The sequence below is a fragment of the Heterodontus francisci genome, chromosome 11 (genome assembly GCF_036365525.1).
Source record: "Heterodontus francisci isolate sHetFra1 chromosome 11, sHetFra1.hap1, whole genome shotgun sequence".
NCBI lineage: Eukaryota > Metazoa > Chordata > Chondrichthyes > Heterodontiformes > Heterodontidae > Heterodontus > Heterodontus francisci.
This window is the reverse complement of record NC_090381.1, coordinates 112257704-112268683: the sequence shown is the minus strand read 5'-3', so window position 1 is coordinate 112268683 and position 10980 is coordinate 112257704. Positions and strand designations below refer to the sequence as shown.

General features: G+C 46.1%; 1 protein-coding gene across 1 annotated transcript in view; it reads left to right on the top strand.

Annotated features, from left to right (window-relative positions):
• The first annotated feature begins 4290 nt into the window (after positions 1 to 4290).
• LOC137375473 (interleukin-1 receptor accessory protein-like) overlaps positions 4291 to 10980 on the top strand; it is a 56583-nt gene continuing 49893 nt past the window's right edge. Inside the window, 1 exon segment of the mRNA XM_068042771.1 lies at positions 4291 to 4559. The gene's annotated coding sequence lies outside the window, so the exon portion shown is untranslated.

Genomic DNA, 10980 nt, shown 5'->3' with positions numbered 1-10980 from the left:
CCTAGAGGCAGCAGACACATGGGAACACCACCACCTTCAAGTTCCCCTCCAAGCCACACACCATCCTGACTTGGAAATACTCACTGTCGCTGGGTCAAAATCCTGGAACTCCCTTCCTAACAGCACTGTGGGTGTACCTACACCACATGGACTGCAGCGGTTGAAGAAGGCAGCTCACTACCACCTTCTCAAGGGCAATTAGGGATGGACAATAAATACTGGCTTAGCCAGCGACTCCCACATCCCATGAAAGAATAAAAAATACTACCATGCAACAACAACTACATATATTTATATAGCGCCTTTAAAGTAATAAAACATTGCATGGTGCTTCACAGGAGCATTATAAAATAAAGTATGACACCGAGACACATTAGGAGATATTAGGTGAGGTGACCAAAAGCTTGGTCAAAGAGGTAGGTTTGAAAGAGTGTTTTAAAGGAGAAAGCAAGGTAGAGAGGTGAAGGGAATTTGGGAGGGAATTCCAGAGTTTGCGGTCTAGGTAACTGAAGGCACAGCCAACAATGGTGGAACAATTAAAATCAGGTATGCACAAGAGGCCAAAATTATAGGAGCGCAGAGATCTCAGAGGGTTGTGATGTTGGAGGAGATTACAGAGATAGGGAGGGGTGGGGCTGTGGAGGGATTTGCAAACAATTATGGAAATTTTAAAATCAAGATTTTGCTTGACTGGGTGTCAATGTAGGTTGTAGCGATTACAGGAGTGAATAGGACTTGGTGTGAGTTAAATCACAAGAAGCAGAGTTTTGGATGACTTTAAGTTTACACAGGGTAGAACATGGGGAACCAGCCAGGAGTGCGCTGGAATAGTCAAGTCTAGAGGTAAGGAAGGCATGAATCAGGGTTTCAGCAGCAGATAAGCTGAGATGGGGAGAAGATGGGTGATGTTAGGCAGTGGAAATAGGCAGTCTTAATGATACCCATTGTCTCTCGAGATAAGGAGGCCCAAAAGAAAGAAAGAAAGAAAAAAAGAAAGAATGATACCCATTATTTATAGAGGCAGGGGAATGTAGCTTGTAAACTGAGGTGGCAGTTTTGCTGGGTCTGGGCTATTGGGGTCTCCTGCCCTGAAAGGTGTCAGACATAGTGGAGAATTAAAGAACTAACTGTCGAACTTCTTCATATTATGGAGCAATAGACTTTCCAATATAAACAGGGGGGATGGCTTTGAAGTGTCATGAGATGAATGCAGAGCTTGTCTTCTGATATGTAAAGTGCTTGTGCACTGAAATACCTGATGTCAGTAATGATACCATCTTTAAGTAATTAAAGTGTAGCTTTAGGGACTTCTTTTGGGCCTCCTTATCTCGAGAGACAATGGATACGCGCCTGGAGGTGGTCAGTGGTTTGTGGAGCAGCGCCTGGAGTGGCTATAAAGGCCAATTCTGGAGTGACAGGCTCTTCCACAGGTGCTGCAGAGAAATTTGTTTGTCGGGGCTGTTGCACAGTTGGCTCTCCCCTTGCGCCTCTGTCTTTTTTCCTGCCAACTACTAAGTCTCTTCGACTCGCCACAATTTAGCCCTGTCTTTATGGCTGCCCGCCAGCTCTGGCGAATGCTGGCAACTGACTCCCACGACTTGTGATCAATGTCACACGATTTCATGTCGCGTTTGCAGACGTCTTTATAGCGGAGACATGGACGGCCGGTGGGTCTGATACCAGTGGCGAGCTCGCTGTACAATGTGTCTTTGGGGATCCTGCCATCTTCCATGCGGCTCACATGGCCAAGCCATCTCAAGCGCCGCTGACTCAGTAGTGTGTATAAGCTGGGGGTGTTGGCCGCTTCAAGGACTTCTGTGTTGGAGATACAGTCCTGCCACCTGATGCCAAGTATTCTCCGAAGGCAGCGAAGATGGAATGAATTGAGACGTCGCTCTTGGCTGGCATACGTTGTCCAGGCCTCGCTGCCGTAGAGCAAGGTACTGAGGACACTTTAGGGACTAGGGTCATAAATATAGGGAGAGTTATCCATTAGGTATAGTATAGGAAGACAACGGTTGATAGACCCTGTTCTTCAAAGAGTTGAGTCAGGAAGACTTGTTGAAGGGAGGTAGCTTTGGAGTAAATAACTACGACCGATTATGCGATTAATCTGTCTTAGAGGGATTTGGAAAAGATACGTTTTGAGGTCTTACCTATGACATGTACATTTGATGTGGGCAATATGTGATGTTCCAATAAAGATGACCCAGAGAGATAAAGAAATGGAAAAGCCACTCTCTGATTTGGGTAGGGTTGATCTCGCATCATAGATATCAATAAAGTCTGTTCCATACACTATGCACAGTCTCATGTGCTTACTCAGAATAAGTTGTTGTGTTGAGAAGGAAGGAGGTTGAATGCTGACGAAAATTAAACACTGGTGCCTCCTTGGGCCACTTCTGTCCTACTTTTTATCCTAAGAGGCCAGGCCATGACTCACAACCAAAACCCCGAATGGAGCCTACAATTATCAATCGGCCTATCAGTGTATTTGGATAACGTGCATTTCACATCCGCAGGATGTTGCAAAGTGTTTCACGGCCAGCGAAATACTTTTGGACTGTAGTCACTGTTACAATGTAGAAAACTGGGCAGCCAATTTGTACACAACGAGATCCCTAAAACTGCATTGTGATAATGACCATATCATCTATTTTACTGTTTTGGTTAAGGGTTAAATGCTAAGCGGGACATGGGGGAGAACTCCCCTCCTCTTCTTTGAAATACTACATCCACTTGAGAGGGCAGGCAGGGGCTCGGTTTAATATCTTACCTGAAAGACGGCACCTCCCATAATAGACTGAGTAAATGATATCTGATTTATTGGATTTATTGCAATCTGGAATTTACTGCCTGAAAGGACATCTTCACTGCCAACATTCAAAAGGGAATTGGGCAAATATTTGAAGGGGGCGAGAATTTTCCGGACTCTGGGAAAAGAGCAGGGGAGTGGGACTAATCACCATCAATAATCACTAATAAATCCAATAGGGAATTCAGGAGAAACTTCTTTCACCAGAGAGTGGTGAGAATGTGGAACTCACCACCACGGGGAATGGTTGAGGGGAATAATATAGATGCATTTAAGGGGAAGCTGGATAAATGCGTGAGGGAGAAAGGAATAGAAGGATTATGTTGATAGAGTTGGATAAAAGAGGTTGGGAGGAGGCTTCAATGGGCATAAACACCAGCATGGACTGGTTGGGCTGAATGGCCTGTTTCTGTGCTGTATGCTCTATATAGTTGGATAGATCTTTCAGAGAAACAGCACAGACACGATGGGTTGAATGGCCTCCTCTCAGATAGACACTGAGAGACTGAGAAAGAGGGTGCTCCATGACTCTATAGCCTGTTGGTTGTTTCTAACAGCAAAAAAAAGTCGGCCAAGTTTTTCTGCCCGGAAGACAATGTCCCTTTAAATAGGGGTGGGCTGTAGCAGCCTCTGTGACACAGATCGGTGGCTGGAGCCTGTGCATTGTGGAGTGTTATAAACTGGGGCGAGTGTGGAGAGATCCGACATCTAATCACCGGCATGAAGAAGTCTCTGATTTTGCAACCTGTCAGAGAGTGATGATAGAGAAACAGAAAGTCACCGCTCTCCCGGTTCCCGAACTATTCCTGCAATCCTACCGCAAAGTTTGTCAATTTCCACCCTCCTGGGTTAACTCGAGTCAGTTCCAGCAAAAGTGGGAGGGAAGCTGGTCAGTTTCCGCTCACCCAGCAGTGAAGGAGCGTGGGACTGAGGCAGACAGATAGGTAGAGAGAGAGAGAGAGAGAGACAGGAAGATACTGAGAGAGCAAGACACAGACATTGAGAGAGAGAGAGAAACACAGGGAGATATAGAGAGAGAAAAAGACAGGAAGACAGAGAGAGAGAGAGAGAGAAAGGAAGACACAGACATTGAGAGAGAGCGAAAGCCAGATATATATAGAGAGAAAGAAAGACAGGAAGATACTGAGAGAGCAAGGCACAGAGAGAGAGAGAGAGGCACACACAGGAAGATAGAGAGAGAAAGACAGGAAGATACAGACAGAAAGAGGCAGGCATTGATAGATAGAGACAAACACAAAGAGAGATAGAGTGACACCGATAGACAGATAGAAAGAGAGGGAGGGGCATACAGAGACTGAGAAACAGGGAAAGTAATAGAGATAATCAGACAGAAGGAGGAGATGATAGAAGAGGAAGAGAGGGGCATGGGACTCTAGGATATAAAGAAAGGCTGGTGGGGGGGGATGTGGGGGGAAGGAGACTGAGTGGGAAAGTGGGGGGATTTGGGGCACTGGGAGAGTGGAGTCTGAGGTGGAGAAAGTGACGGAGTGAGTGAGTGAGGAGTGGAGTTGAGGGGACAGAGTGAAACCTGCCCAGAAACTGAGATACAACTTGTATAATAAAAGCAAAATACTGTGGATGCTGGAAATCTGAAATAAAAACAGAAAATGCTGGAAATATTCAGCAGGTCTGGCAACATCTGTGAAGAGAGAAACAGAGTTAACGTTTCAGGTCGATGACCTCTCGTTAGATACACTGGGAGACAACTTGTTGCTGAGACCAGGTAGGTCTAGAATGTCAGTTTTGCTGTGCTGTCAGTATCGCCTTGTTACTGTTACTGGGAGGGGAGGTGAAGGGGGCATTAGACGGCTGGTTGTCTCTGGTCGGACGGGTGCATGTGAGGTATATAGATATATATATGTGTGTGTGTGTATATGTCCAAAGTACGGAAAGTCCTCATCAGGGAACTCCTCTTTGCTGACGATGCTGCTTTAACATCTCACACTGAAGAGGGTCTACAGAGACTCATCGACAGGTTTGATGCTGCCTGCAATGAATTTGGCCTAACCATCAGCCTCAAGAAAACGAACATCATGGGGCAGGACGTCAAAAATGACGACCACGCTCTGGAAGTGGTTCAAGAGTTCACCTACCTAGGCTCAACTATCACCAGTAACCTGTCTCGAGATGCAGAAATCAACAAGCGCATGGGAAAGGCTTCCACTGCTATGTCCAGACTGGCCAAGAGAGTGTGGGAAAATGGCGCACTGACAAGGAACACAAAAGTCCGAGTGTATCAGGCCTGTGTCCTCAGTACCTTGTTCTATGGCAGCGAGGCCTGGACAAAGTATGTCAGCCAAGAGCGACGTCTCAATTCATTCCATCTTCGCTGCCTCCGGAGAATACTTGGCATCAGGTGGCAGGACCGTATCTCCAACACAGAAGTCCTCGAGGTGGCCAACATCCCCAGCTTATACACACTACTGAGTCAGCGACGCTTGAGATGGCTTGGCCATGTGAGCCGCATGGAAGATGGCAGGATCCCCAAAGACACATTGTACAGCGAGCTCGCCACTGGTATCAGACCCACCGGCCGTCCATGTCTCCGCTTTAAAGACGTCTGCAAACGCGACATGAAATCCTATGACATTGATCACAAGTCGTGGGAGTCAGTTGCCAGCGTTCGCCAGAGCTGGCGGGCAGCCATAAAGGCGGGGCTAAAGTGTGGCGAATCGAAGAGACTTAGTAGTTGGCAGGAAAAAAGACAGAGGCGCAAGGGGAGAGCCAACTGTGTAACAGCCCCGACAAACAAATTTCTCTGCAGCACCTGTGGAAGAGCTTGTCACTCTAGAATTGGCCTTTAAAGACACTCCAGGCGCTGCTTCACAAACCACTGACCACCTCTAGGCGCTTACCCATTGTCTCTCGAGATAAGGAGGCCAAAGAGAGTGTATATGCATAAATATTGGTCTCAAAGATGCTTCAGAGAGTTTTGAACAGGACCCTTTCAAGCTAGTCCACACTATGTTTTCAAATGGTTTGATCTAGTGTTGCCAACTCTCCAGGATTGCCCTGGAGTCTTCAGGAATTCATGATCAATCTCCAGGACACTACTGCGAGCAGAAACCCAGGAGGAAAATCATCGGGGCATTTTTAAAAAAAAACTATTTCCATGAATTTTCTTTAAACCTTTTTGTTTATTAGTTATGAAAATATCTGAGAAGGGGCAGTGGGGGTGGGAAAGGCTGTTTGACTAACAGCCGAGAGTCATCCAATCGGACAACAGAGTTTGTTTGTTGTCCAATTGAGACGAGAAGGTGGAGCATCTTGAGGAATTGCCTGTTGGGTGACCAATGAAAGCGGGAGATCCTGTGATGATTCCGCCAGGAATACCGTTGGCCTGTCTGAATATGCTATGCCTGGTTTTCATTTGGATCTGACCTCCATGTACCAAATTATATAGACTATACAACAACTACTTGTATTTATATAGTGTCTTTAACATAATAAAACATCCCAACAGTAACATTACATACTGTTACCTTACAGTAACATTATTAAACAAAGTATGGCACCAAGTCACTTAAGGAGATACCAGGTCAGATGATCAAAAGCTTGGTCAAAGAGGTAGGTTTTAAGGAGGAACGTGAGGTAGAGGGGGCAGGGGGGTGTGGGGGTGCGGGGGGGGAGCGGAATTCCAGAGCTTAGAACCTCGGCAACTGAAGGCATTGCCGCCATTGGTAGATCAATTAAAATCGGGGATGCTCGAGGCCAGAATTAGAGGAAGGCAGATATCTGAGGGTTATGGGACTGGAGGAGTTACAGACGTAGGGTGAGATGAGGCCATGGAGGGATTTGAAAATAAGGATGAGAATTTTAAAATCGAGGCGTTACTTAACCGTGTGTCAATGTAGGTCAGCGAGTACAAGAGTAATAGGTGAACGGGCCTTGATGCAAGTTAAGACGTGAGCCAGAGTTTTGGAAAACCTCAAGTTTACGAAGGGTAGAACATGAAAGACCACCCAGGAGTGTGTTGGAATCGCTGTCTCGAGGTAACAAAGCATGGATGAGGATATTAGCAGCAGACAAGCTGAGGCAGGTGAGTTGGGCAATATTATGGAGGTGGAAATAGGTGGTCTTAGTGATGTTACGGATATGTCATTGGAAGCTCATCTCAGGGTCAAATATGGTACTAAGGTTGCAAGTGGTCTGGTTCAGCCTCAGGAGAGAGATGAGGCAGTGGAGTTTATTTTTATTTGTTCATGGGATGTGAGCATCGCTGGCAAAGCCAGGATATGTTGCCCATTCCTAATTGCCCCTTGAGAAGCCACCTTCTTGAACCGCTACAGTCCGAGTGGTATAGGTGCACCCTCCCACCTGTTAGAGAGGGAGTTCCAGGATTTTTACTCCACAACAGTGAAGGAACGACGATATAGTTCCAAGTCAGGATGGTGTGTCACTTGCAGGTGGCGGTGTTCCTTGCGTCTGCTGCCTTTGTCCTTCTAGGTGGTAGAGGTTGAGGGTTTGGAAGGTGCTGTCTAAGGAGCCCTGGCGAGTTGCTGCAGTGCATCTTGTAGATGGTACACACTGCTGCCGCTATGCGTCGGTGGTGGAGGGAGTGAATGTTGAAGGTGGTGGACGGGGTGCTGATCAAACGGGGACTGAAGCTAACGGCTTCCGTGTTTCCAATATCTAATTGGAAGAAATTTCTGCTCATCCAGTATGGGATGTCGGAGAAGCAGCCTGATAATTTAGAGTCAATGGCGAGGTTGAGAGATTTGGTGGTGATGTAGAGCTTGGTGTCATCCGTGTACACATGGAAACTGACGTGTTTATGGATGATGTCGCTGAGCACCAAAGTGTAGGTGAGAAACGGCCAAACTAATCTGTTGGTGTTCACACTCCACATGAGTCTGCCCCCATCACATCTCGTGCTATCCCATCTCAGCCTTCAGGCATATCTTTCTATTCTCTTCTCTCATGTACTTGTCTCGTTTCCTTTTGAAAGCATCTGAGCTATTTGCCTCAATCACTTCCAGTGGTCATGAGTTGCACATTCAGATGTGAAGCTTTGGGCCAGGTGCAGCACATTCTCATACATCCAACTCACCCAATAATAGTTTGACTTTTCAATGTTGGGTTGGGCCATGCCAGACATCAGTCGAAGATGCTGATATTTGAGGGAGAAGAGGTAGGGCAGGGTTCAATGTCCTGTGTTGAATCACAATATCTATTAAATCTGTTTCTATTCTGTGGTTCTCCTGGCCACCTTTGCACCTTCCACTCTCCGTAAACTTCAGTTCATCCAAAACTCTGTTGTCTGCATCCTAATTCGCACCAAATCCCATCCATCTAACACCCCTGTGCTCACTGACCTACATTGGCTCCTGGTCCAGCAATACCTTGATTTTAAAATTCTCATTCACATGCTCAAATCCCTCCATGGCCTCACCCCTCCCAATCTCTGTACCCTCCTCCAGCCCTACAACCTTCCAGTATATCTCACTCCTCTAATTCTGGCCTCTTGCGCATCCCTGATTTTGATTGCTTCACTACTGGTGGCCGTGCCTTCAGCTGCTGGGTCCAGGCTCCGGAATTCCTTCCCTAAACCTCTCCTACCTTTAAGACGCACCTTAAAATGTATCTCTTTATCCAAGCTTTTGGTCACCTGTTCTGATATCATCTCCTTGGCTCAGTATCAAGTTATGATTGACTGCATTCTTGTGAAGTGCTTTGAGATGTTTGACTACATTGAAGGTGCTATATAAATGCAAGTTGTTGTTGTATCCCCATACTGCCAATATGATACGAGCATATGAATTAGGAGCAGGAGTAGGCCACTCAGCCCCTCGAGCCTGCTCCACCATTCAGTAGGTTCATGGCTGAACTGATTACTCCACATTCCCACCTACCCTCGATAACCTTTCACCCCCTTGCTTATCAAGAATCTATCTACCTCTGCCTTAAGAATATTCAAAGACTCTTCTTCCATCACGTTTTGAGGAAGAGAATTCCAAAGACCCACAATCTTCTGTGAGAAAACATTTCTTCTCATCTCTGTCTTAAATGGGTGACCCCTTATTTTTAAACAGTGACCCCTGGTTCTAGATTCTCCCACAAGTGGAAACATCCTTTCCGCATCCACTCTATCAAGGTACTTCAGAATATTATGCATTTCAATCAAGTTGCCTCTTACTCTTCTAAACTCCAGCAGATACAAGCCTAGCCTGTCCAACCTTTCCTCATAAGATGACCTGCCCATTCTAGGTGTTAGTCGAATAAACCTTCTCTGAACTGCCTCCAATGCATTTACATCCTTCCTTTAAATAAGGAGACCAATACTGTACACAGTACTCCAGATGTGGTCTCACCAATGCCCTGTATAGCTGAAGCATAACCTCCCTACTTTTGTATTCAATTCCCCTCACAATAAACAATAACGTTCTATTAGCTTTCCTAATGACTTGCTGTATCTGCATACTGGGGGGAGAGGTTGCTGGAGTAGGAGGTCTAGGACTGGGGCCAAGAGGTCCCCAGGGTGTGTGACTGAGATTGAGGAGTAAGAGATCGCCAGCCGGGTATGGGTGGCGGGGGGGGGGTTGTGGGGGTGGTGAGGCTGCGACTGGGGGTGAAAGAGGTCCCCAGGAACTGGGACTAGGAGAGTTTTTCTGGGTTGGGTGTGAGGGGGAATGTCGGGGACTAGGGGGGGAAGAGGCCCCTGGGAGCTGGGATCTGTGTCCTCCTGATTAGAGTCAAAGTTGTACAGCATAGAAATAGGCCCGTCGTGTCCGTGCCAGTCATCAAGCACCTAACTATTCTCATCCCATTTTCCAGCACTTGGCCCGTAGCCTTGTATGCTATGGCATTTCAAGTGCTCATCTAAATACTACTTAATTGTGAGGGTTCCTGCCTCTACCACCTCTTCAGGTAGTGCGTTCAAGATTCCAACCACCCTCTGGGTGAAAAAGTTTTTCCTCAAATCCCCTCTAAACCTCCTGCCCCTTACCTTAAATCTATGCCCCCTGATGACTGACCTTCCTACCAATGGGAACAGTTTCTCCCTATCTATTCTATCAAAACCCTTATTGATCTTGAGCCCCTCTATAAAATCTCTTAATTTTCTCTCGTCTTCGGAGAAGGACACCAGCTTCTTCAGTCTCCCAACGTAACTGATTTATTTTTTCTTTGTTTGAACCTAAAATCTCCAGTTTCCCTTGAGTAAAGAATCAAACAACTGAATTATCAGTAAGGTTTCTTTGAAATGCTCTCCAGTGACTCTAGAAGAAGCTGATGCACGATTGGAGTGATTGAGGACTTGCCACAGGTCCTGATGTGTAAACTGCCTTGTGTCAGCAGTTCTCAGGATAATTCACTGCCTGGACAGCTAACTGAAGAATTTATGGGACCCTCTGCCATCTTAAATCAGTCAATAATCCTATTGTGAAAATAAGGTTTATTTTCCTTTTGAAATTGAAGATGAAATTGACTATGTCCTTGCTGGGGACAGGCCCAGATTCGTGTGATTGATAGCTAACTAAAGAGGAGAACAGTAGCTACAGCATTGTCTATCTCCAGTGCTTCATTCCACCACAGCCATGACCTCTGTCCTGTCAGGAGCTTGGCCTTTGACCCTTAATTGTCAATCATGGCCCAGTTGGTAGCACTGCCCAGAAGGGTGTGTGTTCAAGTCCCACTCCAGAGATTGGAGCAGAAAAAATCTAGGCTGACACGCCCAGTGCAGTACTGTGGGAGTCCTGCACTATTGGAGGTGCCCTCTTTCCGATGATGTTTCTCTGAGGCCCTGACTGCTCTTGGTTAGATGTTAAAAGATTCCGCGGCCACTGTTCCAAGGAAAGTATAGGAGTTCTGGCCAATATTTATCACTCAATCTTCATCACTCAAACATATTATCTGATCATTTATCTCATTGCTCTTGGTGGGAGTTTGCTATATGCAAATTAGCTGCTGCATTTGCTACATTACAACAGTCATTACATTTCAACAAAGTACTTAATTGGCTGTAAAGTGCTTTGGAATATCCTAAGTTCGTGAAAGGTGCCATATAAATGCAATTTATTTCTTTCTTTCCGGGCGATGTCAACTGTTTGAACCTTGTTTTGCAGGAGTAATTGGCTGCAATTCTTCTTTTTCGTGGCCTGTACATCAGACAATTACTCAACTGGTTTTACTGGTCACATGGTTAA